Source organism: Kogia breviceps, chromosome 8, assembly GCF_026419965.1.
Source record: "Kogia breviceps isolate mKogBre1 chromosome 8, mKogBre1 haplotype 1, whole genome shotgun sequence".
NCBI classification, from domain to species: domain Eukaryota; kingdom Metazoa; phylum Chordata; class Mammalia; order Artiodactyla; family Physeteridae; genus Kogia; species Kogia breviceps.
The window spans coordinates 84,853,541-84,880,807 of record NC_081317.1 but is presented as its reverse complement, the minus strand read 5'-3'; positions in this window follow the sequence as shown (position 1 = coordinate 84,880,807).

Genomic DNA, 27,267 nt, shown 5'->3' with positions numbered 1-27,267 from the left:
GTCCGGGAAGATCCCACATGCCGCAGAGCGGCTGGGCCCGTGAGCCATGGCCGCTGAGCCTGCACGTCCGGAGCCTGTGCTCCGCGACGGGAGAGGCCACGACAGTGAGACGCCCGCTTACCACAAAAAAAAAAAAAAAAAAAAAAAAAAAAAAATGTTATCACATTAAGTATGAGGAAGAAAATTTGTAAAGTTTCCTCTCTTAAATTGCTCTGCAAGTATTTTAAGTTCTCATTAATCTTTAAATAAGTCAAATGTGGAAAATGTATGTAATGGATTATAGGCATGATTTACCTAATAAATATAACATTCTAACTGATGATGCCAAATTTCAATCATGGCAATAGAAGAAGTTTGATTAATGCCAAATAAGAACTTGAAATGTATTTGCCGAAACTTACATTAAAATAAAATGTGTAAAATATGTGTGTACACTGTATAATAAGATGTGTATATATACTTATATTAATGTATGAATAATATTATAAGATTACCCACTTTAATTGGTACTTCTTAGCTGGTCAAATACTGAAAGCAATTATTTATAATAAGAAGACTTCTACAGGATAATAATGCACCCTCTTAAACTACCAGCATAACATTTATTGATAGAAATTCAAGAAATTTTTGAGACCTAAAATAATTTGTGTAACTCAAGTGATTTTTGTTCCCAATTTAAAGGAAAAAATGGAAGTAGCATGGAAAAGGACAGCTTTACCCAACCTTGTTCCAACACACTGTAGGGCAGAACTGTGTACAAAAATACAAACAAGTAACAAAATACAAAATTTGAGAAAATTGAAAGATCAACAAGAAAATGTGAATATAATAAAACTGAAGAAATTGTAATACAGTGTAACTGAGTGGACAGGTGAAAGCTCAAAGAACAGAGTTTGAGTAGCAAATCTCCTATATAAGTACATATATATATAAACATATAATGTTTATCTTCATAGTGTGTGCTTGTGTGTGTGCACGTATACAAATATAATAAAGATGATGTAAAATTCTTATTTAATATAAAATATAATTTATAAGATGATGCAGTCCTTATAAGAGCGCTGCATGCTACTTGTTCACAGAAGCTTCTGCTTTCGGAATGAGATACCCAGAAAACTTAGAAGTCACTCAAGTCAGAGTCTCATAAGGACTCTTATCTCTTGAAACTAATGAAAGAAAACAATGAAAGCAACACGAGTACTAAAATTTTTAAATACATCTGTGTGTAAGTTTGTGTGTGTGTGTGTGTGTGTGTGTGTAAGTGTAGAGAGATATATGCTGAACACTGGCTATTCAAAGCTGCAGACATTGGTAAAGGATGTGAAGAAGTGAGGATGAGGGAAATTATTTTTTATCAATATATTTCTGCATTATTTAACATATTACACATATAATCCTAGTTTAATTTTAAAAATTCAATGTAACAAAATGAATAGAATACAATCTAGATATTTCTACACAGCGATAGACTTGGGCAAAGTCTAGTTGGGTATCTTGGGGTTGCAGGAAAAACTAGCTTTTACTCATATTTTAAAAATTCTTAGGGTGTTATATTGAAGTAATGATACCCTGGGCATTTCACATCAAATCTCCCATTGAGGACAACTTGAAAATCTGGATAAAATATTTAAAAACTATTTGAATGCAATGGAGAACTAATATTTCAGTGAAGAATTATGGTGGCATGATTTGAGAAGAAGAAAATCTTACAAGTTTTACTCAGCATTTGAAATTGCTTTTCTTCTAGGAGTATCCTCCAATTTTGGAAAAGATGACTAAAAAGCTAAGCTGTTGAGCTGAGTGACCAAACTCTCACAGGTCTAGGGAGATATGAATTAAAATTTGGGGCTTGGCAATGGGGTGGGGGAAGCAGATTTCTGGAAAACCTTCCTAGCTTTCAATTAGGATTTGGAAGACCATGCACTCCCTATCAGCAAGGGTAAACCAGAAATAAACTAATCTTGGCAAGGTCCAAACTTACCTTGAGATTATCTCAATTCTTGATTCAATGAAAGTGAACTGGGATGGCTAGTACCCCTAGCCAGCCACCCTCTAGACATAAATGTAATTCTTCTCAGGACGAAGATACCATTAACTAGGACTCAGTTTATCTCTTTAATTTTTCACATACAATGTCTAGCACTCAATCAAAACTAAGCAGTACATGAGAAGATAGGATGGTGTGATGGAAAATCAAGAGAAACAGAGAAACTATAGAAACACACTGACAAGATGATGTCAGACACAAATTTTGTTGTGCTCAATATGTTCAAATATATCTAAAGACTTAGAATTTCAGTGGAGAACTGAAAACTATTTAGCAAAAATAATTCTCTGTAAAATAAATTACTTTCTTTTATATTACATAATCTTGTATGACTTTCAAAATCCTTTGAAATAATCATGTCAATAACTAGGAAACCAATTAACCCAAACTTAATGACCCTTATAATGCTTTTATCACAGTATCTGCTTTCTCAGACATTTTCACATTTGGAGAACCCAGAATTTTATTAACAATATTAATTTCATATCTTCCAAACATTATGGTTCTTTATGATCGCTTTATATTGTGGAAAAAAGCTTTACTCTTCTTGATATGTGACTCATTTCACCTAATTGTCAGTATCTCCCTTCTTATTCCCACACATTTTTCAACTTCGTCCCCTTCTTACTGAAAAAGCCTTCTAACACTTTTCTAATTAGAAGTATTATGAATGTAAATGAGTAGCTACAGAAGAGTTATATATGTACTACAGAGAATACACTATTAAACTATAAAAACTGAGAATTTAATGATAATAAGCAATTATTGAAAAGGCATAAAATTACATGAATATAAATTAAAAATTAAAATCAAGCTTATTGGTTCTTGTATTTGGAGAAGAGCAGCTGTTTCTGTGTTATCTTTATTTGAAAAAAGTTAATTCTGTATTGATATCTCAGCTTTATATATATATGTATACATACACACTCATCATATCTATAAATCATTAGAACACATGAAATAAAAGATAAATCGACAGTTTATTTTTTCTTCCAAAATACTCCTCTTTCACCTGAAATCAAAGATGGAGAATTTCATCCAAGAAAAGCAAATTCTAAAATTATGAAGTTATGACACATTTGCAAGTACAGGTTTCTTAAGAGGATTTCCTCTTTTCAAATAAACTAAATAGATAAAATTTAGAAACAATCATATTTGAAAGAATACAAAAATGGAAATCAATATTATCAAAGCAATTGACCAGGAACTTCTACTTTTTCCTTGATGCTATAGTTTATAGCATACCAGCATTTCTAAAGAAAAATTTTAAAAGTCCCATAAAATACAAAACATCTGTTTGTAGGCATTAGAGTGCTACTGTGACAGAAAGTTTGAAGGGCCCAGAATGCAGAGAGAAGGAAAGATCATTGAAGATAACTCAAATTTCTGCCTGCTGATATATCCTAGGACATTTGCTGAGCCTGAGTATGGGGAGATGGGCTGGATAGGAAGGCAAAGCGTAGTTGATATGCAGTGGAAAGTACTTTAGGCAATCTCATAAGTCAGGGGAAGACAAAACTTGGAGTTTAAGGATGCCAAGGAAGCCAGGTATTGAGGACACAAAATCCAGCAGAGAAGTGAGGAACAGAGAATTAAAAACCTGACATTTGGAACTTATTTTCTTCTTGAGTCATTTGTTGATTAATCTGAGGAAGGCGAAAGGCTACAAAGCCTAAGATTAAAATGGCTGAAAATCTTAAGAGATTTTTAGTCACCCCTTTGTGCTAGGAAGCAAAAGTTGGAGAAAGTTGGACAGGCCTTAGAAGCTCCACTGAAGGTGGATGAGTGGAATAAAACCAAAAGTAGAATGATCCTTACAAAGATGGTCAGCATATTCTGAAACAAGATTGAGTTGATCCAACCTTCTGCTGCATGCCAGATGATAGGATAAATCCTCTCTGGAGGAAGACTACATTATTCAAAGCCTCTATAATTTTTCATCACAATGTCTAACATTTAATCAAAATTATCAGGCATACCAAGAAATAAGACTCAGAGACAAAGATAGAGACAATTAAAATAAACCCGAAGGAAACCTAGATGTTGACAGATATTTCAAATTAACTAACTCATGTTTCAGAAAATAGAAATAATGTGGATAACCTCAAAAGAAAATTTTAATGTATGAAAAAGAATTGAGTGGATGTTAAAGAAAAAAAAATAGTACAACAGCAATTAGGAACTCAACACATGGTTATAAAAGCAAATTGATCACAATTAAAAAGAGATTTGAGGACTTCCCTGGTGGCGCAGTGGTTAAGAATCCGCCTGATTATGCAGGGGACACGGGTTCGAGCCCTGGTCTGGGAAAATCCCACATGCCATGGAGCAATGAAGCCCGTTCAGCATAACCACTGAGCCTGTGCTCTAGAGCCCGCAAGCCACAATGACTGAGCCCACCAGCCACAACTACTGAAGCCCGCATGCCTAGAGACTGTACTCCACAACAAGAGAAGCCACTGCAATGAGAAGCCAGCACACAGCAACAAAGACCCAACAGAGCCAAAAATAAAATTAAATAAATAAATAAAAGAGATTTGATGAGCTCAAGACAGATACTAGAAAATATTACAAAATTTACATACATAAAGTACAGAATTAATTTTGGGAAAATTGCTGTAATACTAGATCATAACACAACTTATTCTCACTGTTTCTTACCCATAACCACTCTGCTGGTAACTGGCTACCAACCAGTTCCTCTGTTTGTTGTGCCAAAGCCAACACACCGTCACCTAAATCACTTTGCTTATTTGTGTCATTATTTACACTGTTCTTGTCAGTGACAGTAGCTAAATATGTCACAGGCTTAGAAGAGCAAGTTAAAGAAATTAAAGATATTATTGACTAGAAAGAGACAAAATAAAAATTGCTCGGTGCAGATAGAGACTTTAACTATAGGTTCCTATGGTTAAATGTTTCCTAAATAACATTGATGGCAGCACTGCAAAGTGAACCTGAATCATTTTACACTTTGCAATCAATAGTTCCTCCTAGTTAGACTGAGTATTTTTAAAATAAGAAAAGAGGGGCTCTGAAATTTGTCCAGGTAAAATAAAACAAACTTCAAAATACCGAGTGCAAGTTTTTCCATTAAAGTGGAATATCACCACATTATGAAAGGCTCTGCTTTTCACTTGACATTCTACTTGTTGATATTTAAAATGAGTATTAAATAAAATTTGTTAAGTGGGCATAGCAAACTGCTTCCTCAGACTATTTCTTCCATGGTATCTGCCTTCACATCAGATACCTAGAGTCTTCCTTCTTCTTCTATCCTCCATGATCTCTTGAAATGATCTGGAATTAGGTATTTGTACTTCAGAAAGAACACATTTATGATACCGAAGTCAGGGGCCCTACACTATACCTTCTGTTTTTCCCTCAGTGAAAATAACTGCCAGTGGCTTTTTGTGTAGATAGAAATAAAAAGTCATATTGGAGTGTTACATAAGTAGTACCACTTGATAAAGAGGAGGTACACAGAATAGGGCCTGGCCTGGGAAAAAGCAACATTCATTTGGGTTAACAAACAAAAGTATTCATTGTGGAATGAAGGCCTTTGGGAAAATGAGGGAAATTTTTATCAAAGGAAGTCAGGAGTATTTCCAGGAGAGAAGAGAGTTATATGCAGCAAATTTGTTCTCCCTAAGATTTAGAGTTAAGGAGATTGCAGAGGACTGCCACAGCTCAACAAATATCTAGTGGAAAGGAATGACAACTTCAAAGTAAAGCCACTCTGTAAGTTTTGTGTATTGAGAAACATGGTACCAGTGGCCTTCTTTCTGATCACAGCTGCAACTAGAACAGTTCAAATCCACTAGAAGAAGCTACTCGTAGCAGTGACTAGAAGAGAGGAGTCAACTCCAGACATGGCACCGTGACAACCAACCTTCACGGACCAGCTCCACCATGGACAGCGCCAACTCACCAAGCCTCAGCTTCATGACATAGAAAATGCAGCCAGCAGACCCTTCTCCTTGATGCACACACAGCTACACTCAGCCAGCAGAAACCCTGCCACCTGCCAGGGGTGACTCGGGTTCCTCTGCCAGTTATATAGCTGCTTCTTCCCAAGGCAGGAGCATGCTCGGTGTATTTGTTGAACATCAAGGAGGCCAAGTAGTCAGAACAGACAATAGGAGATGAAAAAAAGACCAACAAATAAGTGCCAGATCTTATAAGGCTTTGTAGTAACCATATAGGTTTTAGCTTTTAACTTGGGTGAGACGGGAGGCCATTGGCAGTTCTGTCCATAGACATGACATCATATATTTTAACAAGGTTATTCTAGCAGTTGCAGTTGTGCTAAGGATAAATGACAGGGGAAAACAGTAGAAGCAGAAATACCAGTTTACAAGGTAATACACAAACAGAGGTAAAATACAATGATAGCTTAGAATAAGGTACTAACAGGGAAAATGTTAAAACCAATATCCATGTTGTATAATGACTATAGCTTTTTTAGTGTATTATGATATCTGCTATCTATTCTTACTCTTAATCATTTCTAGATTTATGTTGATGCATTTTTCTTCCAAATGAACTTAGGAGTCAGAATATGTTACATACAAAATATCGTATCTGGTCTTAATTAGAATTACCTTGAATTTGATTAATTTGGGGAGAACATACATCTTTACATTAGTGAGGCATCTTATTAAATTATATAATTTTTTTTTTTTGGCGGCACGTGGGTCTCTCACTGCCGTGGCCTCTCCCACTGCGGAGCACAGGCTCCAGACGCACAGGCCCAGTGGCCACGGCTCACAGGCCCAGCCGCTCCGCGGCACGTGGGACCCTCCCAGACCGGGGCATGAACCCACGCCCCCTGTATCCGCAGGGGGCCTCCCAACCACTGTACCACCAGGGAAGCCCTAAATTATATAAATTTGTGTTGATAAAATTTTGCAATTTAAAACAAGTTTTGAGCACTTTGAGTATATTTATACATGAATGTATTGATTATTACATATTGATTATATATCCAACTCTAGATTTTTCTTACTGGTTTTTAATAGTTTTAACATCAATTCTAGGGTAAATATAGATTACCCTTCTTTTTTTCAACATCACGATGACCACCAATTGCATAACAGAAAAAGAATTGAAAGAAATTATTATAAATATGTTTAAGAAATTTTAAAACTTTAAAAAAATTTTTAAATTTTATTTATTTAATTAATTTATTTTTTGGCTGCATTGGGTCTTCATTGCTGCACGTGGGTTGTCTCTAGTTGCGGCGAGCGGGGGCTAATCTTCATTGTGGTGCGTGGGCTTCTCATTGCGGTGACTTCTCTTGCTGTGGAGCACGGGCTCTAGGCACACAGGCTTCATTAATTGTGGTTTGCAGGCTCTAGAGCACAGGCTCAGTAGCTGTGGCACATGGGCTTAGCTGCTCCGTGGTATGTGGGATCTTCCCAGATCAGGGATCAAACACATGTCCCCAGCATTGGCAGGCAGATTCTTAACCACTGCACCACCAGGGAAGACCTAAATTTTTTTTTAAGATTTAATTTTATTCTTATTTTTGGCTGCGTTGGGTCTTTGTTGCTGCGTGCGGGCTTTCTCTAGTTGTGGTGAGTGGGGGCTACTCTTCATTGCGGTGCGCGGGCTTCTCCTTGTGGTGGCTTCTCTTGTTGCAGAGCATGGACTCTAGGCGTGCAGGTTTCAGCAGTTGTGGTGTGGGCGTAGTAGTTGTGGCTCGCGGGCTCTAGAGAGCAGGCTCAGTAGTTGTGGTGCACGGGCTTAGTTGCCCTGCAGCATGTGGGATCTTCCCAGACCAGGGATTGGACCCATGTCCCCTGCATTGGCAGGTGGATTCTTATCCGCTGCACCACCAGGGACATCCCTAAAAACCTTTTAATTGATGAACTGATGGAGAATATCAGCAGAGAATTAGGAAAAGTTAAAAAGAGCCAAATGAAATCTGGAGCCAAAACATGTAATACTAAAATGAAAAACTTGTTGAGTAAGAGTAACACTTTGGAAATAACAGAAGAATGGGTCAGTGAACTTAAAGATAAACCAATAAAAAATTATCCAATCTAAGAAAATTTTTTAAAAATTAAATAAAATAAACAGAGCTTCAGTGATCTAACAGTTCACTGTAACATAACAAGCAATGTAATATATGTATAATTAAAGACCCTGAAGAAGAGAGAGAATGTAGAAAAAAATTAATATTGGAAGAAATAATTCCCCCAAACTGTTCAAATTTTGTTCCAAAAATATAAGCAAAGAGATTTAAGAATCTCAGACATCCCAAGGTACAGTAAATACAAAGAAAATGACAACTGTATGATTCCAACTACATGACATTCTATAAAAGACAAAACTATGGAGACAGTAAAAGGATCAGTGTTTACTAGGTGTTGGCAGTATGAGGAGATGAATAGGTGGAGAGCAGAGGACTTTTAGGGCAGTGGAACTGTTGTGTATGATAGCACAATGGTGGATACATGTCATTATACATTTGTCAAAACCATAGAATATACAATACCAAGAGTGAACCCTAGTGTAAACTATGGACTGTGGATGATAATGATGTGGCAACATAGGTTCATCAGTTATAACAAAGGTACCACTCCACTGCAGGGTGTTGACAGTGGGGAAGGCTGTATGTATGCAAGGGTAGGGGATATGTCAGAAATTTCTGTACCTTTCATTCAGTTTTGCTGTGAACCTAAAGCTGCTCTAAAAAAACAAAGTGTCAACCCATAAGTCTTTATACAGTGAAAATATCAATTAAAAATTTAAGCAAAATAAAGATGTTTTTAGGTAAATGAAACTTAAGAGAATTCATCATCAATAGATTTGCCATTCAAAAAGTGTCATGGGAAGTTCTTTAGGTTAAAGAAAAACAGTATCAGATGGAAACTAGAGTCTACAGGAAGAAATCAAGAGATCTGAAAATAGGGATTCCTTGGTGGTGCAGTGGTTGAGTCTGCGTGCCAATGCAGGGGACACGTGTTCGTGCCCCGGTCCGGGGGAGATCCCACATGCCGCGGAATGGCTAGGCCCTTGAGCCATGGCTGCTGAGCCTGAGCCTCTGTGTCCGGAGCCTGTGCTCCGCAATGGGAGAGGCCACAGCAGTGAGAGCCTCACATATCGCAAAAAAAAAAAAAAGAGATCTGAAAATAGTAAATGTATAAGTAGATATATAAAAAGCCAAATTTCCTTTTATTAATATTTTAAAACAATGTATGATGACAATAACACAAAGGAGAAGAAAAATGAAACTACATTGTTATAAGGATCTTACATTTTAGAAGAGGTACAATATTAACTGTAAGTTAACTATGATGTTAAGAATGCATATTTTAATTCTTAGCACTGAAAAAAGAAGGCAAAATAAACAAAAAGATCAAAAAGCAAGTGGGGCAAGAAGGAAATATATAGCGAAATAATACGCCAATATCCACCTATAACAATAATCATGTTAAATATAAACTGTCTAAACACTCAAATTAAAAAGCAAAGTTTGGCAGAATAGATAAAATAAATATGACTCAGCTATATTCTACCTACAAGAGACACACTTTATATATTTAAAAAAATAGGTAACTTGAAAATAAATGGATGGTAAAAGATATACCATGCAAAGAATAAACTGAAAGGCTGAAGTGGCAATGTTAATATAAGATAAAAAAGATTTCAAGACAAAGAGTAACACCAAAGATACAGAATGATATTTCACTGACTGAAAGAATAAATTCATGAGAAAAACATAATAATCATAACTGAGCATGTGTTTAATAAGATAATTTTGTAATATATTAAGGAAAAATTGAAGAGAAAATAGAAAAGTCACAATTACAGTTGGAGATGTTAGCATCTCTCAGTGCTGATAAAATGAGATTAAAAAAAAAGAGAAGATACGTAAAAGATCTGACCAAAACTAACAGCCACTCAGCCACCTAACCTAACTGATATTTACAAAACAAGACTTCCAGGAACCAAAGAATATTCATTCTTTTCAAGTACACATGAAGCATATGCTTGGCCATAAACAAGATTCTATAAAGTCCCCAATACAGAAAACTTACAGAGTAGATTCCTTGACAACAACAGCATTAATCTAGAATCAAAAGAACAAGCTACCTAGAAAGGCCCTAATATGTGGAAGTTAAGAGCACATCCAGGGGTTAAAGAAATATTTTAAATTAAGAAGTATTTCTAACTGAATGAAATATATCAAAATTTATATATATGAAAGTGAAAAAAAGGAATGTTCTTTCTTACAGTGAATTGTCAACAAATATGGAGAGAGTGATGGAATTAGAAATATCTAAGGCTAAAGGAGATTAAAGAGATATATGACAGATAAATGTGACGCATACTTGTGGGTTATACTGTCAATCAGAAAAAAAAGTTAAAAAGGACATGAATCAACACTTGACAAAATGTCCTCTGTATTAGATAACAATATTGTTATCAGTGTTAAATTTTCAAATTTTGATAAAAAGGTAAAGATTGAGAATTAAAATTCACCAAATCTTTTTCATCAGTGGAAGAAGCCAAATAATTTTTTTCTCATTTGATTTGTTAATACAGTAACAATTTTTTACTCATAATTTTTATGCTGTCCAAACATCTTTGCATTCTTGACATAAAAATATATCATTCAGTTAACACATTTTTGGTTTCAACTTACTAATATTATATTTAGAATGTTCCCTTCAACCTTCTAAGTAAGACTGGCTTATGACTAGGTGATATGTACAATTCTGGTCCATATAATGTATCAGTTATGCTGTGTGGCAGAAGGATTAGAAAAAGCTCCATGCTTTCTCTGCTCCAGAAAAAGTTTAGCAACATGAAAATGATATATTTCTTGAGAATTCAGAAGACACTTTAGTAAAATCATCTAGGTCTGTTACTGTTTTAGGAATAATTTCTGCATTTTCAATTTATTCTATAGTTGTTCTATGCAGGTGTTCTGCTTATTGTTGAACTAAATTTGTTGTTTAATAGTTTCCTAATAATTTATCCATTGGATCCAGATTTTCAATTTTTTATGCCAAAATATACATAATTTTTATTGTATACCTTTTATACAAATAATTGTGTCTCCTTTCTGTTTCTTAAATACTGCATTTTGTGTCATCTGCTTTGTATCATACTTTTAATGTTTTCTATATTTTATTCATCTTTTAAAATAGTTTTCAGTTCTACCTATCAAATTTTTATTTAAATTTAACTAATTTCCTATTTTCATTTAACAATTATTTCCTCAAGTTTTAGGCTTATATCTCCCTAAGTTATTGAGTTGAATGATTAAAACATTTCCTCCAAGATTTCTCATTTTCTAACACAATAATTTCCTACTTTCTAAGAAAAGAATTTCCTTGAATAATACTTTGGGCCATAACACATAACTATTATTACATAGCACCCTTTCTAACCCAATAGTTATTTGGAGGATTGGTTTTTTATTTCCATGTGGACAGGTTTTATTCTGCTATATTATGAAAAAATATTGTAAATTCTAGATCTATTTTCTCTGCCTTTTAGTTATTTTTCCAAAGTTCTTATTCTTTTAACTTTTTGAGCTAAATGTAGGATAATTCTGTGGCTCAATATTTCTTTTCAACAATTCACTCTTATGCTGTGTCAGTTCTGCTAATGAATATATCAACTGAGTTTTTGTTTATACCCATGATGACATTGTTTAGATTCTAACTGTGCCTTTCTCATAAAACACTGTTCTTTCTTACAAATTTAATTATTCTTTCATCTGAGTATTACATTAGTTATATTTCTTTTAAGTATTAGTTATATATCTTTTATGTTTTCTATACTACCTTAATTGCATTGGTCATTAACATTTCTATTGAGTTTGGTGCTTCTATAAAATGTTAATTTTCCTTAAATATTAGTAATTTGTGTGTGTGTGTGTGTGTGTGTGGCTTTTCTTATTTTGAATCTGATGTTCCATGTTCACCTGTTGATGGGAGCTGTGTGTATCTATGTGTGTATAATATACTTAATGTATTCTTCAGCCAGTGTCAGAGAAGTAGTTTATTCAAATAGTCACACCTATTTGAGTTCTTTGTTCAATTATTCTTTAAATTACCTAATCCACTAATGACATCTTGTTTTCTTTACTTACTATTATATTTATGAGATATCTCTCTTTCACAATTTCTAGAGATTTTTATGGAAATGAGTATGCAGATATGCATACCTAGTCTTCCAGTTTGATCCATGCCTTGTATATAATGTTGTAATAATCCATTTGTTCCAGTATGTAAGATTTACATCTATAATGCCTAGGGAGTTTTTTGCTGGTTGCTGGGAGATAGAAAATATATAAAGGACTCAGAGTTTAGGGAGATGGAAAAATGTATAAACAGATAATAATTTTTTTTTAATGCTGCATTTTTACTTCTTTTTTAAAAATTAATTTATTTATTTGGCTGTGCTGGGTCTTAGTTGTGGCACATGGGATCTTCATTGCCATGTGTGGGATCTTTAGCTGCAGCATGAAGGATCTTTTTTTTTTTTTTAGTTGTGGCATGTGGGATCTTTAGTTGTGGCATGTGGGATCTTTAGTCACGGCATGTGAAGTCTTAGTTGCAGCATGTGGGATCTAGTTCCCTGACCAGGGATAGAACCCGGGCCCCCTGCACTGGGAGCATGGAGTCTTAGACACTGGACCACCAGGGAAGTCACTAAACAGACGATCATAATATAAAGTGGCATGTATGAAGATAACAAAAACATGTACAAAGTATATGTGGGCCAACAATGTGCCAAGGAGATTGGCAGGAAGAATATTATTATTAACAGTATTTAATCATGATAATTAAAGCAGTTTTCCATTATTGTTTTCCATTATCTACAAACAGTAACAAAAACAAAGAAGACTCCTTGCCTGCATGTGTGGCAGACCACTCCCACTATTCCCCCTTGTTGTGCCACTTGTGGGTAAAGAAAGACACAGTGGGTGAAGTGTGAAATGAATATGAAATGCCTGTAGAACATTCAAAGAACTAACCACCAGTTCTATAAACAGATTCTGAAGTTCAACAAGGTGATCTGGGTTAGAATATCAATCTTGCTTTATTAGCATGTTATAAACCAGTGATTCTCAGGCATTTTAACGTGAGAAGAATAACCAAAATGCCTATTAAAGACAATACAAAAAAAAAGACAATACAGATGGAAAAATATATTGTGTTCATGGGTTGGAAGAACTAATATTGATAAAATGACCATACTACCCAAGGCAATTTACAGATTCAATATAATCCCTATCAAAATACCAAGGGCATTTTTCACAAAACTAGAACAAATAATTTTAAAATTTGTATAGAAACACACAAGACCCCAAATAGCCAGAACAATCTTGAGAAGGAAGAACAGAGCTGGAGGAGTCATTCTCCCTGACTTCAGACTATAATACAAAGCTAGAGTAATCAAAACAGTATGGTTGGGCTTCCCTGGTGGCACAGTGGTTGAGAGTCTGCCTGCTGATGCAGGGGACACAGGTTCGTGCCCTGGTCTGGGAAGATCTCACATGCCACGGAGCGGCTGGGCCCGTGAGCCATGGCCGCTGAGCCTGCGTGTCTGGAGCCTGTGCTCTACAACAGGAGAGGCCACAACAGTCAGAGGCCCACGTACTGCAACAAAACAAAACAAAACAGTATGGTACTGGCACAAAAATAGACACATAGATATATGGAACAGAACAGAGAGCACTGAAGAAAACCCACACTTATTTGGGCAATTAATAACAAAGGCAAGAATATACAATGGGAAAAGGCAGCCTGTTCAATGTTGGGACAGTTACATGCAAAAGAATCAAACTGGATAGCTCTCTCACACCATGCACAAAAATAAATTCAAAATGGATTAAAGAATTAAACGTATGACCTGAAACTATAACTTCTACAAGAAAACATAGGTAGCATGCACTTTGACATCAGTCTTAGCAATATTTGGGGGGATATGTCTCCTCAGGCAAGGGAAACAAAAGCAAAAATAAACAAATGGGACCATATCAAACTAAAAAGCTTTTGCACAGCAAAGGAAACCATCAACAAAACACAAGGCCACTTACTGAATGAGAGAATATATTTGAAAATGAGATATCTGACAAGGGGTTAATAACTAAAATGTACAAAGAACACATATAATTCAACATTAAAACAACAAACAACTTGATTAAAAAATGAGCAGAGAATCTGAACAGACATTTTTCCGAAGAAGACATGCATAAGGCCAACAGGCACAGAAAAGATGGTCAGCATCAATAATCATCAGTGAAATGTTAATAAAAATTACAATGAGATATCACCTTACACCTGTTAGAATGGCTATTATCAAAAAGACCACAAATAAAAAGTGTTGGTGAGGATGAGGAGAAAAGGGAAGCCTCATGCACTGTTGGTGGGAATGTAAATTGGTGCAGCCACTGTGGAAAACAGTATGGAGGTTCCTCAAAAAATTAAAAATAGAACTATCATATGATCCAGCAATTCCACTCCTGGGTATTGATCCAAAGAAAATGAAAACACTAGTTAGAAAAGATATATGCACCCCTATATTTACTGCAGCATGATTTATAATAGCCTAGATATGAAAGTAACCTAAGTGTCCATCGATAGATGAATGGATAAAGAAGATATGGCATCTGTATATAATATACATATATATAATATATATAAAGGAATATTGCACAGCCATAAAAAATGAAATCTTGCCATTTGTGACAACAAAGATAGACCTAGAGGGTATTGTGCTAGGTGAAATAAGTCAGACAGAGAAAGACAAATACTGTATGATTTCACCTATATGTGGAACCTGAAAAACAAATGAACAAACATAACAAAATGGAAACAGAGTTATAGATATAAGAACAAACAGGTGATTGCCAAAGGGGATGGGGAGGGAGGAAAGAAATGGGTGAGGGAGATTAAGAGGTACAAACTTCCTGTTGCAAAATAAATGAGTCATGGGCATGAAATGTACAGCATGGGGAATATAGTCAATAATTATGTAACATCTTTGTATGTTGACCTATAACTAGACTTATCCTCGTGATCCCTTTGAAATGTACAGAAATACCAGATCACAATGTTGTGTAACAGGAGCTAAAATAGTCTTGTAGGTCAATTATACTTCAAAAACAAACAAAATCATACAAAAGGAGATAGATTTGTGGTTACCAAAGGTGGAATGTGGGGGGCAGGAATTGGATGAAGGTAGTCAGAAGGCACAAAGTTTTAGGTATAAGAGACATAAGTACTAGCGATGTAAGGTACATGATAAATTCTCAGTGCTGTATGTTATATGTGAAAGTTGATAAGAGTAAATATTGAATTCTCATCACAAAAAATTATACATTTCTTTAATTTTGTATCTATATGAGACGATAGATGTTCATTAAACTTACTGCGATAATCATTTCATGATGTATATAAGTCAAATCATTGCTGTACACCTTGAACTTACACAGTGCTGTCTGTTAATTATATCACAATAAAACTGGAAGAAAAAAATGCATATTCCTAGGGCCCTCCTTCAGAAACCCTGATATAATCAGACCCAGGTGGAACATAGGAAACTGTCATTTTCAAAAGCCTAGGTGATTCTGCCAAGGCTGATCCTCTGAACACACTTTAATAAAAACCACTATAAACAATCAAATTAATAGCCTAGACTAAGAGGACTCTCTTCCACATGATACCAGCAGTATAATAAAGTTCATCAACTCCATGAATAGTAATCAATTGAATCTAACTCCCTCAGATAGTCACAGTCAATTAAGTGTCTCTCCACCCCATTGTTTTACACCAGTATTTACAGCTTATTCTGTTGTTTTAGAAACAAGCCACAGTAAATAGGCATATCACATAGTACCTTTTTAATAGAATAGAATCAGTAAAGAGTTACATTATTTATTTTGTTCACAAATGAAATATTTGCACACTTTAAATAAGGACAAAGTGCAAGTTACTAAGAGTCCAGGAAACAAGTACATACCTTACTTTTTTACAGACAGAAAAGAGCTAAGCTTACCAGAATGTATTGGAAAAAATGAAGGAAGCATTTGGGCGGGGAGGAGGGGGGAGAAGTGGAGAGGACATGAGACTTTTAGGTACAGTGACTTGCAAGGATGTGCAGGATTCGAAGTGAGACTGCCGGTATTTTAGCTTTTTCATGTGATGTTAGAATTCTTTGCAGGAAGAATTTGAATTGCCTATAAATAAAATAACTTTCACCCCCTCATTTCCCTTACAAATATCTGTAATGTCTCCACAATGAGAGATTCCCCTGAAAATGGCCAATATACAGAAGAAAAGAGATGGATATTGCCACTGACAGAAATTTGACACACTTTTTATTTTCTCAGATACCTATTAAAACTATCCATGGATCAATTTCTTTACTGTGGATTCAAAAACATAATGTTCAGTAGTAGGCTTTGTCAACTGCGGGGTATCTTCAACCTGGGAAATGTGTTTCTTCGTCCCAAGAAATTGTGGTGCTGGAGTTAGTCTTTAAATCCAAAAGAAACTAACAGTGCTGGGGGGAGGGGGAGAGTTTGAAAATGTGTTTCAAAAAGTTATTTACATATTCTCCAAAGCAACTGCCTGTGTCTGGCAAAGGAAGGAAGAAGTATTTCTCTCTATCCTGGGGGGATTCATGGGAGGCTTTATATGTTGCATATCGAACTGACCTATAATAAATAGAGAGGACTCCTTTAAGATGTTCAAAAGGGTTCTTTCTAACTACATAAATAAGGCCAGAACTTGTAGGAAGTACAGCCTACGTATCCATCATTTGAATAGTGCCTTTTTTTAAACAAGAGAACTACAACTGGTTATTGACTCTTCAATTAAAATATGATAGAAATTGAAGCTGAACCAGAAAAATAATGCCAGTTGGTAGGTAGTTGCAGATTTGAGAATAGAAGGCTAAAAGGGGGTTATCTCCCAATTGCCTTTAGGGAGAGAAACGGGGCTTATTGGTGATCTACTTTCAATATATATTAAAGAAAATGGAACAAACGGAAAAGAGGGGCCAGAGTTATTCATGTGGAATGATTGACTAACAAAATGATCATTAGATATTCATTTCACCATGGAAAATCATTAAAAACATGACAAAACCATAAACCCTATATTATCCATTGTTAAAGCCTCAGAGGTCATTTTTTTTTTTACAGGCAGATAAAAACTTGCTTTCCATATTCCTTCTAGACAAACATTTTATGATTATTTATAGCACTCTGTAAATATAACAAAGTTCAAGGTTTGTTCCAAAGGTCTTCCATGATCTCCATCCCTGTAACAAGCCAAATGCCCTTCCCTCATTACCGTAATCTTTAAATTTGTCTCACCTCATTCATTATGCACAGTGTATAGTCAAGGGCATCAATTCTCCCTTCAGAGTATCCCTCTCGTCCAGTGTTCCTTCTCTAATCTACGGACACATCCTAGCTCTTGCAGACACCAGCATCGCTTCCCTACCCCCACAGGCTACTTGCAGCTGGCAATGGCATCAACATTCTTCCAGTCACTTGTAAATGAAATATCGAATTAGTTTTGATGTCTTCCTTCCTTTCTACCCACTGCCTCCATATGTCATCAGAGACCAGGTCAGTTTTTCCTTCTTCATGTGTTTTGAATTACTTGCCATTTTCTCTGTATGCAAGTGGAACTCTGGTTCCTGTAACATGGACATTCTTTAAATTGCTATTTAATGGATTATAACTCAAATCTCATTAGAGTAAGCATCACTGAACCCATTTTATAGCTACAAACAATGGTCTACTCACTTCAAATTATGTATGATAGTTTTCAAAAAACAAGTCACAGGATCCCCAAATAATTTCACAATGGAAAAAGATTTGCTCAAAGTCAGAAGTCCTAGATTCTGGGTTTGTTTCTGCCACAAGTCAGCTTTGTGACCTTGAACTTTAGTGTACTTATCTGTACAAAGACTGGTTGATGAGCTTCAAGGACCCCTTATCTCTTAAAAGTCCAGGATTGTCTGATATAGGTTCTTAAAACTGGATCCATTAACTCCTGATATTTGCTTTCCTGGCTCTTCTTTCTACAGCAACCATGTCCCATATCTTTGGGGCCCACTGTCTTCCCATGCCAACAATTTTTCTCAGTTTCTACTTCAGGTTTCTTTCTTGGTTTACTTTGGTTTTCTTGTTTTATTATATTTCTCTTCTATTTTCTCTTCCCAGTCTGTGCATACTCATACTGAGTTTGGGCCCTTATAAAATCCTGCACATTTATCGTAATATTTATCACAGGGTGCAGGAACTATGTCTTACTGATATTCACATTGCTAGTGCCTGGTCCAGAGCTGGAAACATAGAGATGGCGCACTAATTTCTTGTGTAAGGGAACTAGTCCAAGAGGGTAAACGCTATGGTATCACAAATGATTGAGTCTATCAGGCATTGTCAGTTCAAATGGACCCACAGCAATTTTACCATAACATGAAAAAAAGCAGACTGAAAGACCCTTTTTCTCCCATGAAACTTTTGCTGACATTTGATTCAGGGTGATTATTCTTCTCTTTTTTCCAAAGCAACATCATAACAAGTATATTATTTGGAGTACCAAAGGAGGAAATCACACTATAAGACCAGGAAAAATAGTTACATATTCTCAAACTTGTCATTACTACCTTTTTGCATGTTTTTCTGTACTGTATAATCAGAATTTTTTTTAAAAACCCTTAAATTGATGTGAGTTCTAGGTCTTTAGATTTTTGGTTGTGATGGGTGATAAGAGAAAGTTCTGTGTTTTATTGGCTGATTATATTACATTATGAGAATAAATCTGGGGAAATTCTGAAAGTTCAGTCTCTTGTTTTATTCTGAGATGTTATTTTTATAATTTTGATATAAGGAATCATCAACTCTTAGGGTTTCAAAGAAGCCTTAGGAGTATTGTAGTATGACATTACCTAAGCTGGATTATTGCAGAACACATAATTTATAAGATTTGGTAGGTGTTCTGAGAAACATGTTGAATGATTTGAAAAGAAAAGAAAGAAATGAAAGTTCTGTGAGCAAAAATATTTGGGAAATGCTGAGTTTTTTAAAATGTTTTATTTTTCTTACTATACTTCTCAGAGCCTTTAATATGAAAATATTCCTAGTGAATTTCCAAGACTACACCAGGGATATTATTCAGCATTTCCATGACTTTTTGTTTATAGAAACCTTTCTTAATAAAATGCATATTAATATCTTTCAGAAGATTTTGCTAAAGAACAAGCTGGGAAATTCTGAGACCCAGAAGACTGTAGCTTATCTATAAACATATATGATTAGTTAGTAGTAAGGATAGTATTAGAACCCAGAACAATTAGATCCCCTATTCTATGCACTTCCCATGATAGCATGGGTTCTAATAACAATCTATTCTGCTCTCCAAAATTTTATACTACTTTAGAGGAAAGCACAACAACCCCAAACAAAACATGCTCTATAATAGGAACCATTTCTAGATAATATTATAAAAATTTGGACCCATTTCTAGTGTCAGTCGTCTTACCTGAAAAAAATCAAAAAATGCTCAATTAAAAAATCAAAGATTTCCGGCAAATGACTTACAGCATTGGGGAAAAAAAACCAACTCTAAGTAACATTTTATATACAATATAAACACACACATACATACATACACTCTGTGTATGTATTTTTTAAAAGATATAAATTCCTCTTTTTAAAAGATATAAATTCTTGATTTTAAATTTTAAATTAAAATTGTCAATTATAGAAGCAATAAGAATCTGTGGTATTTTTCTCAACTCTCACATATTTGTTTTTCATTTTTTGCTATGCTGTGCAGAATAAACCAATTAATTTACAGATTTAAAAAATATCCTTTAAAGACAAACATAATATCAGACCAAACTTTGAGTTCAACCATAGCATGTGGTTTGAGGCATCTTATTACTCCAAACTTGAATTTGCATCAAATTTCCCAAATGTGAACATTTAGAAAATGGAATCACAATGGCTTATAGCCAGGAACTTAAAAAGAAATGAAACAACTTTCTTTTTGCAATGGCAAAATGCTTGAGGGCCAATATTAATAAGTAAGGAAAGCTTTCTGCACAGTTAAAGAGAAATGGCAAAGAATTTAGCCACAAAAATGACATGCTTTTCTATGGCTGCAGAAATCTTGCAGACAAGTCAAGTCAGAGACCTTCTTAGCTTTTGAGTCCACTGAGTATGGGAGAAAGTTTACATGATTACTGCTGGCAACTCCTCTACATTAGGTAACAAAAACAAAATATAAGAGACAGAGACTCAAAGAATCCTAGACCTAGAAGAAAATGAGGAAAGAGCATTTGATGTCTAGTGTAAAATACTGGAGAGAAGTATAGACTGTTATTAGAACTCTCCATTAAGGTAAATTACCAAGGTCCAGTGAGATATGTTCAGGCAAATATTTGATTGAACAAAATGCCCCACTCATTCCTTGCTCTGGAATCTGTATATAGACCATATGTATATATTGGCCACAGTCCAAAGTCAGACAGACCCAGTCAAACACAGTGGGGTGAGGTTGGGGGGTATGGAGAATAATTCTTTCAGAGAACAGCACAGGCAAGTGTCACGCATCACTTGTACACAGTATTCATTTATCTAACAAATACGCATCAAACATCTAGGTGCTCTGTTGGAAAGCTTATCCTCAGCAAATATTTACTGAGGGAACAGTAGGTACCAGACAATATTCTAGGTGTTGGAGATTCAGTGGAGAAGTAAAGAGATGAGGTCCCCATTCTAAAAGAGCTTACATTCTACTAGGAGTGATATTCCATAACCAGTCTCAGACAGTGGGAAGTGCTCTGAAGAAAATAAAAGAAGGTGGTTGGAAAAGGACCATCTGAGGAGTTGGCATCTGAAATGACAACCAAATCACAAGAAGAGTCCATCCATAAAGGGATTTGGAGGGAAAGTATTCCACGCAAAGGGGATGGCAGATGTGAATGATCTAAGGCAGGAACGTACTTGATGTGCTTGAGGTACAGGGGAAAGGATACCGGATGGAAGTACAATGAGAGGGCGAGAGGGAGGTGCAGGATGAGGTGGGCGAGCTAGGTGGGGCCAGATTATGCGGGTTTTAAGCAATAAGATTTTATTCTATGTGTGCTAAGAAGGTATTGGATGATTTTATGCAGAGGAGTGCCATGATCAGATTTATCTTCTTAAAGAGACCACTTTGACTCCTGTATGGGGAACTGACAGTAGACAGCAAGAGAAGAAGTAGGGAAAACAGCTATTAGGCAAGTGACATAATTCATGTGAAATGATAGTTTAGAGACTTAGACTAAGGTATTAGTAGTAAAAATTGTAGAGAAGAAAATAGATTCCAAATATATTTTAGAAATAGAATTGCCTGGAACACTGATAGAATCAATATGGGGGTGAGTAAAAGAGAAAAATAAGAACTAACTCCTAGATATTTGGTTTGAACAACTGAACGCATGAGGGTTGGAGAGAGCCATTATAGATAGAGGATGGCCTGGAAGAAGAAGGGGCGTGTGTGTGTGTGTGTGTGTGTGTGTGTGTGTGTGTGTGTGTGTGTGCGTGCGCGTGCATGAGTGTGTTGATGTGGTTGTTTATCAAGTGATTTTTAAAAATTTTTAAATTAATTAATTAATTTATTTATGGCTGCATTGGGTCTTCGTCGCTATGCACAGGCTTCCTCTAGTTGCAGCAAGTGGGGGGCTACTCTTCATCCTGGTGCTCAGGCTTCTCAATGCGGTGGCTTCTCCTGTTGTGGAGCACGGGCTCTAGGTGTGCAGACTTCAGTAGTTGTGGCACGTGGGCTCAGTAGTTGTGGCTCGTGGGCTCTAGAGCACAGGTTCAGTAGTTGTGATGCACGGGCTTAGTTGCTCCACGGCATGTGGGATCTTCCCGGACCAGGGCTCGAACCAGTGTCCCCTGCATTGGCAGGTGGATTCTCAACCACTGTACCACCAGGGAACTCCCTCAAGTGATTTATCCCTATCAACATTTAAAAGAAGATGTCAAGTGGCACTCAGATTCAGGATCCTGGAGTTATCAGGGAAGTCTGGTTTGAAGATACAAATTTGAAAGTTATTAGCATTGAGATAGATATTTAAAGCCATAGACCTAGAAACATTCACCCAAGGAAATGGTCAAGGCAAGAGGGCTCTATACCATGCCCTAGAACACCAGAACATCTGAATAGTCATGAAGATGAGGAGAAACCAGTACCGAAGGCTTAGAAAAAAAAAAAAAAAAAGAGCATTGTACACCCATCTGTGCCTGTGAAGGGAAAGCATGACCAGTGAACAGAAAAACCCACTTTAGCAATGTTCACAACATCGGCTTTGTCTTCTTTAAGCAGTTTTCCAGTTCCTCTCTGAGTAGATGATCTTGGATTTAAGGTTATTACATAGCCCTGGAATAAAGAGAGCTTCCTGGATGGAAACCCATGGACCAATCTAAACGAGACCAGACAATTTGGACACATCCTTATGTTCACCTGGGGAAACACACCAAAAGTACAAGGGGAGGAGGAAAAGACGGAGGGAGGGAGGGAGGGAGGAAAGGAAGAGAGCCTAACACTCAAGGTTGGAGTACTTCCCTGGACTGTCTTTTTTCGGGGCATTGGGCTTCCTTAGCCCCTGTGCCTTGCTCTATGGTTTCTCTTAAGCTGATTCCTTCCAGACCCAGTAAGCCAGACGATGGACCCTTTTGGTCATGAAGCCGGAGATACTGGCCAAACTTTTTCATGTGATCTGTTGTTCTTACTGTGTTGTTTTTTAAGTTCTCATGTCCTTGAATCAATTTTCTAATAACTAATTAGCATCCCTTTCAAAGTTCAGAAGCTTGGAAAGAGGGTTAGTGAGACCAAACTACAGTGAAGTAGCTTATTTCTGTTTTTTGATTTTCCATACACACATCTGCTACTTTGTGGTCTATCAGATTTCAGGCAGTCCAACTAAGATGTGATTTAACTAACAAGTATCCAAGCAAGAAGGTATGGTTTATTCCTGTTCTCAGCTCTGACATTTGAGGAAGACTGTGCGATTAGAATCTTATGATCATACTGATGCCGGAGTAATTCTCTACAACTGTTTATTGAGGTAAAAATTTATGAAAATAATCCATTAGCTTTGACCGGCTCCATTTTCTTTAAGGTTCTTTTGAAGACTGTCAGGAATATTAATGTCTGTTGTCACCACTTAATTCTATACTGTTTCTTTCTCTGCAGAATCCTTTTTGAAATTCACAGGGCAGTCCCTTCTTACCAAATTCGCCTAGAAGAATTGTGATTCTCAGGGCAACAGAGATGTTCTGTTTAATTAAATTTTCTTATTAACAAGGAGTTAACCCAAAACAAAGCAAACAAAATGGTGAAATGCCCCCTCTTCTTATTTGAAACAGTAATCCAGACAGTGATATTCCTGGCTGCCTCAGGAAAGCTTTTGTGTTTGATGCTAACAACAGAGGAGGAAAGGGTGGAAGGCTCAATGCCCAGATAAGCCAGCATTTAGCACTGTAGCCAAAAGGAATTACTCAACCACAGAAAAGAATACCCCATCAGCATAGTTCAAACATTCAGGAGTTTATTTTTCTCATACAGCAAGAAGTCAGGAGGAAGGTCACGGCTGCTGTTGGTTCTGGGCCTAGGCCTTAAGAGATCTTGCAGCTTCTCTTTTGCCCCTTGGAAGCTAGCCATCACGTAAAGAAGTCCTGTCTCCTCCTGCAGGACAGGCTGCATGAAGAGAGAGTCCCGAGGATGCGAAACCATGTGGAGACGGAATCAGTATGGAGGAGGCTGAAGGGCCCCAGCCAACAGCCAGCACCAAATCCCACACATGTGAGTAAGGCTATCTTAGATCCTCAAGTCCAGCTGAGCTGCCCAGTTGACTCTATGTGACGCAGAAATGAGCCAGTCCCCACTGACCCCACCACAGTTCCACACTCACAGAATCATAAGCAATAAAACGCTTATTGTTTTAGGCTATCCAAGTTTGGGGTGGTTCATTATGCAGTAATGGAAAACAGAAGAGGAAGGCTTGCGTAAGTTCTTAGAGCGATGCACTTCCCCTGGTAGATCTCAGTCTTTTATAGAACTGTAACTCTTTATATCAGCAATGCCCATTTAGATTGTGTTTAATGTTAGCAGATCCACCAGTCACTAGAAATCCAGTGTGCATATGTGTGTACGTGTAGGTTTGTGCACGAGGCATATGTATGCTTTGAATTAAGATCAAGTACCTGTTGATCTAGCAGTGAAAGCCAATAGCAAGGAAAAAAAATAATGATAAAGTCCATGTGTTTATTATACTTTTGTCTAACTTCCTAGTCTCAGGAACAAATGATTTACTTAAGGATTACAATCTTGTTTATATTAGTAGCAATACCTGGCATGTTTTTCTGAAACTTCTCTTCTGCAGGCTCTGCTCTGCATGAAGTAGGCACTCAGTAAGTAACACTGATGTCGACAATTAGGCCTTCACACTTTACTTTCAAGCCACTAACTAATGTCTTTTCATTTTTTATCAGGTAGGAAAAAAGGGGTACAAATGAACGTATTGCCAAAACAGAAGGAGAGTCATGGATGTAGAAAACAAGCTTATGGTTACCAGGGGATAAAGGGAGCGGGGAGGGATAAATTGGGAGACTGGGACTGACATATACACGCTACTGCATATAAAATAGATAACAAATAAGAACCTGCTGTACAGCACAGGGAACTCTACTCAATACTCTGTAATGGCTTATATGGGAAAAGAATCCAAAAAAATAAAGAGTGGATATATGTATAACTGATTCACTTTGCTGTACACTTGAAACTAATACAACATTGTAAATCAACTATACGCCAATAAAAATTAAAACAAACAAACAAGACAATCTTATCAGGTAGAAGGTAAATATTTTATTATCCCCATTTTGCACATAAAGCAAGAAAGATATTGGACACTGCAGAATGAATATAAGTATATTTAGCTACGTAACAACAGGCCCTGCGAGAGTAAAGTTAGTCACAAACCTAGATCTCCCCCTTTGAGCGTGGTGCCCTTTCACACCATTGTTAGGAAACAGGGCACCTAAGTGTGCTGATGTATCTCATGGCCCTGTTTGTGTTCGCAGGAGAATCAAATCCTTCAAAGAACAACCTTTGTAAAGCAACATATGATAAATATAAGCCTTTTACCTCAGTAGGAAATAGCTATAAAAGTTATGATCTGCGCCTAAACACTTAGGGTCCAACACAGTTTTAGTAGCAAACCAAATCAGCTCAGCCTTACAAAAGCTTTCCAAAACTTTTAGACCTGCCAAAATGCTGACCAGCATTCTGTCAGCAAATTCTGATTTTACCTACTTATAGTCACCCAATTTTCTGCTCTTTCATTCTGTCCCACTACATCTCCACGCACCCATAAACTTCCAGAGAAAACTCTGACCCCCAAACAAATACAACTCTAACACAGATTCCCAAAAAGGAAAGGGAGAGAGAGACAGGATTAAATTTCCTTTTGGCTCACTGCCTGATTCTCATTAAGCCCACTGTGGTCACATGATACAGACCACAGAATATATAAAAGTTCAGTTTTCATTTTATAACTATGGAGAAGAAACACAGCATTACATTTGTAACCCAGATGTAATTAGGAAGATGACCGCTTAAATGTAAAACTGCAGCTCGGTTTTTCACAACTTTATTAGTCGTATGAAGAAAAATGATTAAGCCTGACTTCTATTAAGTCTGTTTTGATTTCTTTTAGGCCCTGGGAACGTGAACTAGTGTTTGTTTTCATGGCTGCCAACGTTTAAACGTTCCAAGCAATTTTGGATTCAACAACTGAACACATTAAACAGCTAATGTATAACACACACCATGTTCCCAGTCGAAAACCCACAGCAACTCCTGAAACATTTTAAGGCGTAGTTTTGTCTTGAAACTATTGTAAATCTATGTTTGAAATCTTGTTTAAATTTTGTTTAAACCTTTCTGCAGGAGGACACCCTTTTAGAAAATGGTTTCTGGAAGTGTTTATATCAGAGGCACTTATTATAGCCTGAACCATGGCCATTGCTAGGAATTTAGTAAGGCAAACCACTTTATTTCAATTTGGAGGCAGTATTCCTCCATGTACTAACTAAGGTGCTAAGTGGAAAATAAGTCCTCTGATTAAAGAATGGAAACCGGATGTGAATAGGAGAGATTCTCCAGTTTTCAATGAATGACACTTTCCTCCTTCTCGCCTACTCCCCTCCTCACCTTCTCTTCCATGTCCTCCAGCCTCTGTCATGCGGGTCAGATAACAGTGCCCGAAACGGAAGCTGCTTGTGAGAAAAGATGGTCGGTCGTAAGATTGATTCTTCAGAAGAAAATGGCAGGATGTTGACAATTGCTGAAATTAGCTGAAGGATACGTGGGGGCTGTGTTGTCTGAATTTCCTACTTTGAGATATTTTTGAAAAATTCTATCATAAAAAGTAAAAAAAGTTTCCTTAGGCAAAAAGCTGTAAGCAAGGGTAATGCTATCGGTGATGATATCTGAATAACAAAATTAATGCTGTTTTCTACTTCCGACCTGATGAAACAGACAGTAAATTTTGACGTACCTAAATCTGTACCGTCAAAAGCCACAGAAGATTTTAATGTCAAAATGACTTGAAGGCTAGTCGGAGGATCATTTGACTCCAGAAGTCCAAGTTAAAACTATTTCGTGCAGGTAACAAGGAATGTTTGTATTTATTTGTTTGAAGATTATTACCTTTTTAGTTTTGGCAGTACATAAAATGCTAACTTATAATGGTTCCAGTTATCTATTGCTGCAAAACAAACTGCCCCCAAATTTAGTGACTTTAAATAACAACTATTTCATTTGTTGCTGAATCTGTAGATCAGGAATTTGGACAGCAAATGTGTCTCAGCTTCATGATATCTGGGGTCTTAGCTGGGGTGACACAAATGACTAAGAATGAGCTGGATGGTACAACTGCGGTTCTAGGTCTGGGGCCTCGCTTATCACTGTTGGTGGGGCTTCTCAGGCCTCCTCCCTGTGGTCCCGTCACGTATCTAACTGGATATATTCACTGTGTAGAGGTATGGGGGTGGTTGCATTTCTTACATGGCAGCAGGTTTCCATAGAGAAAAAGAGGAAAATGTCAGGCTTCATAAAGACTAATAAGCCCAGAACTGGTATTATGTGATTTTTTGCTGCATAATCAAAGGA